This window comes from Myotis lucifugus, unplaced genomic scaffold (assembly GCF_000147115.1).
Source record: "Myotis lucifugus unplaced genomic scaffold, Myoluc2.0 scaffold_84, whole genome shotgun sequence".
Classification (NCBI taxonomy): domain Eukaryota; kingdom Metazoa; phylum Chordata; class Mammalia; order Chiroptera; family Vespertilionidae; genus Myotis; species Myotis lucifugus.
Genome location: NW_005871132.1, coordinates 4,732,412 through 4,739,231, shown reverse-complemented (window position 1 = coordinate 4,739,231; position 6,820 = coordinate 4,732,412).

Here is a 6,820-nt window from a genome sequence, read left to right as displayed (position 1 = left end):
AAAACAGGCATCACCAGAAAAGGAAGTAAACGAAATGGAGGCAACAGAGGCAAGCAACCTGTCAGAGAAAGAATTCAGAGAAATGGTGATAAGGTGGATGAAAAGAATGAAAGACAAATTCAACAATATGTGTAAGAACCAAGAGGAAATGAAGAAAAACCAAGAAGAAAGGAAAAATGACATCACTGCTATAAAGAACACAATAGAAAGCATCAACAGTAGACTAGAAGAAGCAGAGGACTGCATCAGTGAGCTAGAAGACAAGGTAGGAAAAAATGCCCAAGCAGAGCAGCTTCTAGAAAAAAAATTAAAAAGCAGGAGGAGAGCCTAAGAGAACTCTGGGACAACACGAAACGAAACAACATCCACATAATAGGGGTGCCAGAAGAGAGGAAACTGAGCAAGGAATAGAAAACCTATTTGAAAAAGTAATGACAGAAAACTTCCCTGATATAGGGAAGAAAAAACTCACCCAAATCCAAGAAGCTCACAGAGTCCCAAACAAAATGAACCCCAAAAGACCAATGCCAAGGCACATTATAATTAAATTGGCAAGCACCAATGACAAAGCAAGAATCTTAAAGCAGCCAGAGAGAGACAAAAAGTCACCTACAAAGGCGCCCCCATCAGACTAGCGACTGATTTCTCACTAGAAACACATCAGGCAAGAAGGGAATGGAATGAAATATATAAAATCATGCAAAGGAAGGGTCTGAATCCAAGAATACTGTACCCAGCAAGGCTATCAATCAAAATTGAGGGTGAAATCAGGTCCTTCACAGGCAAAAATGGACTTCGGGAGTTTATTACCACCAAACCAGCAATGCAAGAAATGCTAAAGGGTCTGCTGTAAAAAGAAAAAATAGGAAACAAAGAAAGAACACAGGGGGAAAGAATAAAAATGGCAACTAAAAAGTATCTATCAATAATAACTTTAAATGTAAATGGATTAAATGCCCCAATCAAAAGACATAGGGTAACTGAGTGGATAAGAAAACATGACCCATATATCTGCTGTCTACAGGAAACCCACCTCAGAAAAAAAGACGCACACAGACTGATAGTGAAGGGATGGAAAAAGGTTTTTCAGGCGAACAGAAATGAAAAAAAAATCTGGGGTAGCAATACTCATATCTGACAAATTAGATCTCAAATTGAAGGACATAAAAGGAGATAAAGAAGGCCATTTCATAATACTAAAGGGAGCAATCCAACAAGAAGAAATAACTCTGGTAAACATATACGCACCCAATATAGGAGCACCCAAATACATAAGAAATCTTCTGGAGGAGATCAAGGAGAGACTGACAGCAATACAATCATAGTAGGGGACTTTAACACCCCATTATCACCATTGGACAAATCCTCTAAACAAAAAATCAGCAAAGAAACATCAATCCTAAATGACTCACTAGATCAGATGGAATTGATTGACCTCTTCAGAACATTTCATCCCAAAGCCACAGAATATACATTCTTCTCAAGTGCACATGGGTCATTTTCAAAGATAGACTATATATTGGGTCACAGACAAAGTATCTCCAAATTTAAGAAAATTGAAATCATATCATGCATCTTCTCAGATCACAATGGCATAAAACTGGAAATCAACTACAATAAAAACAATCCAAAAAAATCAAACACATGGAGACTAAATAGCACGCTATTAAACAATGACTGGGTTACCACAGAGATCAAAGAAGAAATAAAAAACGTCATGGCAACAAACGACAATGAAAACACAATAATCCAAAACCTATGGGACACAGCGAAAGCAGTCTTGAGAGGGAAGTTCATAGCTCTACAAGCCTACTGCAAGAAACAAGAAACAATGAGAATAAATTACCAAACCCTACAACTCAAAGAGTTAGAAAGAGAGCAACAAGAAAAGCCCAGTGTAAGCAGAAGGAAGGAAATAATAAAGATCAGAGCAGAGATAAACGACTTAGAGACCAAAAAAACAATACAAAAGATCAAAAAAACCAAGAACTGGTTCTTTGAAAGGATAAATAAGATTGATGAACCTCTAGCCAGGCTCACCAAGAAACAAAGAGAGAGGACCCAAATAAACAAAATTAGAAATGAAAGAGATGAAATAACAACAGACTCCACAGAAATACAAACGATTGTTAGAAAATACTATGAACAACTCTACTCCATCAAACTAGACAACCTGGAGGAAATGGACAAATTCCTAGAAAAATACAACATTCCAGCACTCAATCAGGAAGAATCTAAAAATCTCAATAGGCCAATAACTATGGAAGAAATTGAAGCAGTCATCAAAAAGCTCCCCGCAAACAAAAGGCCAGAGCCAGAGGGCTTCACAGGGGAGTTTTACCAAACATTCAAGGAAGAGCTAAAACCTATCTTCCTCATACTATTCCATAATATTCAAGAGGAAGGAACACTTCCAAGCTTATTCTATGAAGCCAGCATCACCCTAATACCAAAACCAGGTAAAGACAACACAAAGAAAGAGAATTACAGGCCAATATCCCTCATGAACATAGATGCCAAAATCCTCAACAAAATCCTAGCAAATCAGATCCAGCAGTACATCAGAAAGATCATACACCATGACCAAGTAGGATTTATCCCAGGGATGCAAGGATGGTACAATATCCACAAATCAATAAACATAATACATGACATAAACAAATTGAGAGATAAAAACCACATAGTCATATCAATTGATGCAGAAAAAGCATTTGACAAAATCCAACATCCTTTCTTGATAAAAACTCTCAGCAAGATAGGAATAGAAGGATCATATCTCAACATAATAAAAGCCATATATGACAAACCCACAGCCAACATCATAATCAATGGGCAAAAACTAAAACCATTCCCCCTAAGAACAGGAACAAGACAGGGATCCCCTCTCCCCACTCCTGTTTAACATAGTACTGGAAGTACTAGCCATTGCGATCAGACAAGAAGAAGAAATAAAAGGCAACCAAATTGGAAAAGAAAAAGTAAAACTGTCCTTATTTGCAGAGGACATGATACTGTACATAGAGAACCCTAAAGACTCCATCAAAAAATTATTAGTCTTAATAAATGAATTCGGCAATGTAGCAGGATACAAAATTAATGCCAAGAAATCCATGGCATTTCTTTACACAAATAGTGAACTTACAGAAAGTGAGACTAAAACAGCAATCCCATTTACCATTGCATCAAAAAATTTAAGATACCTAGGAATAAACTTAACTAAGAAGGTAAAAGACTTATATGTAAAAAACTACAGGACACTGAAAAAAGAGATAGAGGAAGACATAAACAGATGGAAGAACATACCGTGTTCATGGATTGGTAGAATCAACATCATCAAAATGTCCATACTATCCAAAGCAATCTATAGATTCAATGTAATCCCCATTAAATTACCAATGGCATATTTCACAGATCTAGAACAAACGTTCCAAAACTTCATCTGGAATAAAAAAAAGACCTCGAATAGCTGCAGCAATCCCGAGAAAGAAGAACAAAGTAGATGGGATCTCAATACCTGATACCAAGCTGTACAAAGCCACTGTACTTAAAACAGCTTGGTACTGGCACAAGAACAGACATATAGATCAATGGAAGAGAATAGAGAACCCAGAAATTGACCCAAACCACTATGCCCAATTAATATTCGACAAAGGAGGCAAGAGCATACAATGGAGTCAAGACAGTCTCTTCAATAAATGGTGTTGGGAAAATTGGACAGATACATGCAAAAGGATGAAACTAGACCACCAACTCACACCATACACAAAAATAAACTCAAAATGGATAAAAGACTTAAACGTAAGACGGATTCCAAAAATACTAGAGGATTCCACAGGCAGCGAAATTGCAAACATATGCTGAAGGAATTTCTTCTCTGATAATGCTCCTAGGGCAATGGAAACTAAAGAGAAAATAAACAAATGGGACTACATCAAAGTAAAAAGCTTTTGCACAGCAAAGGAAACCATCAACAAAACAACAAGAAAGCCCACTGCATGGGAGAACATATTTGCCAATGATATCACCGATAAGGGTTTAATCTCCAACATTTACAGGGAACTCATGAAATTTAACAATAGAAAGATAAACAATCCAATCAAAAAATGGGCAACGGACCTAGATAGACACTTTTCAAAAGAGGACATACAGAAGGCCGAAAGACATATGAAAACATGCTCAAAGTCACTAATTATACGAGAGATGCAAATCAAAACAACAATGCGGTATCATCTCACACCTGTCAGAATGGCTATCATCAACAAATCAACAAACAAGTGTTGGAGAGGATGTGGAGAAAAAGGAACACTTGTGCACTGCTGGTGGGAATGCAGACTGGTGCAGCCACTGTGGAGAACAGTATGGAGCTTCCTCAAAAAACTAAAAATGTAACTCCCATTTGACCCAGTGATCCCACTTCTAGGAATATATCCCAAGAAGCCAGAAACACCAATCAGAAAGGATATATGCACTCCTATGTTCATAGCAGCACAATTCACCATAGCTATGGTTTGGAAACAGCCTAAGTGCCCATCAACAGATGAGTGGATTAGAAAACTGAGGTACATCTACACAATGGAATACTATGCCACTGTAAAAAAGAAGGAACTCTTGCCTTTTGCAACAGCATGGATGGAACTGGAGAGCATTATGCTAAGGGAAATAAGCTAGTCAGAGAAAAGATAAATACCTCATGATTTCACTCATTTGTGGAATATAGGGAACAACATAGACTGATGAAGAGGAACAGATCAAAGACAGAGAAACAGCGATCAGACTATTAATCCCAGGAGGGAAAGTAGGCGAGGGAGGGGGCAAGGGGAAGAGATCAACCAAAGGACTTGTATGCATGCATATACGCCAAACCAATGGACATGGCCAACAGGGGGATGAGAGCATGAGTGGGGTTTAATGGGGGGAAGGAGGACACATTTGTAATACATTAACTAATAAAGAATTAAAAAAAATAAAAACGTTTTTAACATTGATCACATGCTGATTAATTTAGGATATATATGATTACATTTAGGATATATTGAGTTAAATAACATTATTAAAATTAATTTCACTTGTTTATACTTTTAAAAATGTGGCTCATAACATTTAAAAAATTAAAATTAGATATTTGTACAGACAGCACTGATCTAGCCCCTTCCTCCATCATGTCCCTCACCCATCTCATCGCCTCCAAGGCTCATCTGTGCCTCAGATGCACCCCACCATTCCCCCACCCCCACCTCTCTCTTTAAGACTTTGCTTCCAATTTCCTCCTGGAGGCCTTCAAGAGATTTGCTTCACATGTCCACCTCCCTTTACCAGCCCGAGGGCATGCATGCTCATCTTTACTCTCAAGTGCACAGGGCGGCACCCAGTTCATATTGTTGGTCAAGGCAAGGAATGAGGACGGAAAACCAGGAGTCAGTATAAAAGGATAAAAAAGTTGGAGGGAGGTAACTGGTGCTAAGTCATAACGCAAGTTTTTTCTAATTTTTTTTTAAATGCAGGTATTAATCTGAACTCAGAACGGGAATGACATTTTAGCTGCACATAATAGTGAGAGTAACAACAGTAAGAGTTGAGAGGAATCACAAACTTTGATTTCAGCATCTGACCAGTCTCATCCTCACATGGGCGTTCCCCACCGCCCCGGGGGACGCGGGACGGAACTACTCACTGCGCTGGGCCGCGAAGGGAAGGCTGCACAGTGAGGAGGGGAGCGGCTGTGCGGGAACGGGAACGGGAACGGGACAGGAACCCGGAGGGACTTCGGGGAAAGCGAACTGAATCTTTGCAGCCAGGCGGCGGGGCGGGGCGGGGCGGGGGTGGGACGCACTCCCCGCCTCAGTCTAGTCCGTGCACCGCCCGGAGCCGCTGCGCACCCGACGCCCGTCCGCAGCCATGGCCTCCTCGAACCCCAGCCCGCCCTTCCCGCCGCTGGCGCGGGTGTCCGAGCCCGGCCGGAACTTAATTCGGGAGCTGGAAAGCTACTTCCAGAGCCGGCAGTCGGGCGGCGGGGCCCTGGCCTCCGGCGCCTTCAGGGCGAAGTTATTGGACCGATCAGGTGAGCCGCAGGCCTGGGGCTAGGGCTGGGGCTGGGGCTGGGGCTGCAAAGGCCGTCCCTGGGGCCCAGCCTCACGGGGTTCCTGGGGGACCCAGAGCGAGACGACGAGGGGAAAGGGCGGGAGAAAGCATGGCACAGTCTCGGGGTGGGGGTGGGGGGACGGGAACTGGGGTCTCTTGCTGCCAAGCGACCAGCCCACGCGAGGATAGCGCCCAGATGTGCCCAGTCGCTGATCTGGCCCGACTGCACCTTACCCTTGACACCTCCCAGCATCCTGGCCCTGACTCATCTTTCTCAGCTCTAACACCCTGCCGTCCCCCATAGGCCTGTGGCTCCTCGCCATTTAGATATTCCACTTTTATGTTTTAAATAATTATTCCATTGATTTATGTTTGAGGACTACAAAAATAATATATGCCCACCATAGAAAAGAGAGAAAGAAAAGAATAAAGAACACCACCTGGAGATAAGCAATGTGAACATTTTGCTATATTTCTTCCAGCCTTTTTCTATAAATGTCAGTACACACATGTATATTTACAAAATTCTGAGTCTGCACTGCTGATTCCCTGTTGTTGTTTTTCAATCCACTTAATGTTAGGTTAGGTGGCTCAGGAGGCGGTGAAGGAAATAAAGAGAGTTGATCAGAAAAGGAAGGAAGGAAAGTTTATTCTGCGTCCCCAGGAGACCCACGTACCCAGGACAGGGCACGTGATCAGCCACAGGAGGGGCGCTTTTTTATACTGCGGTGGTGAGGGCAGG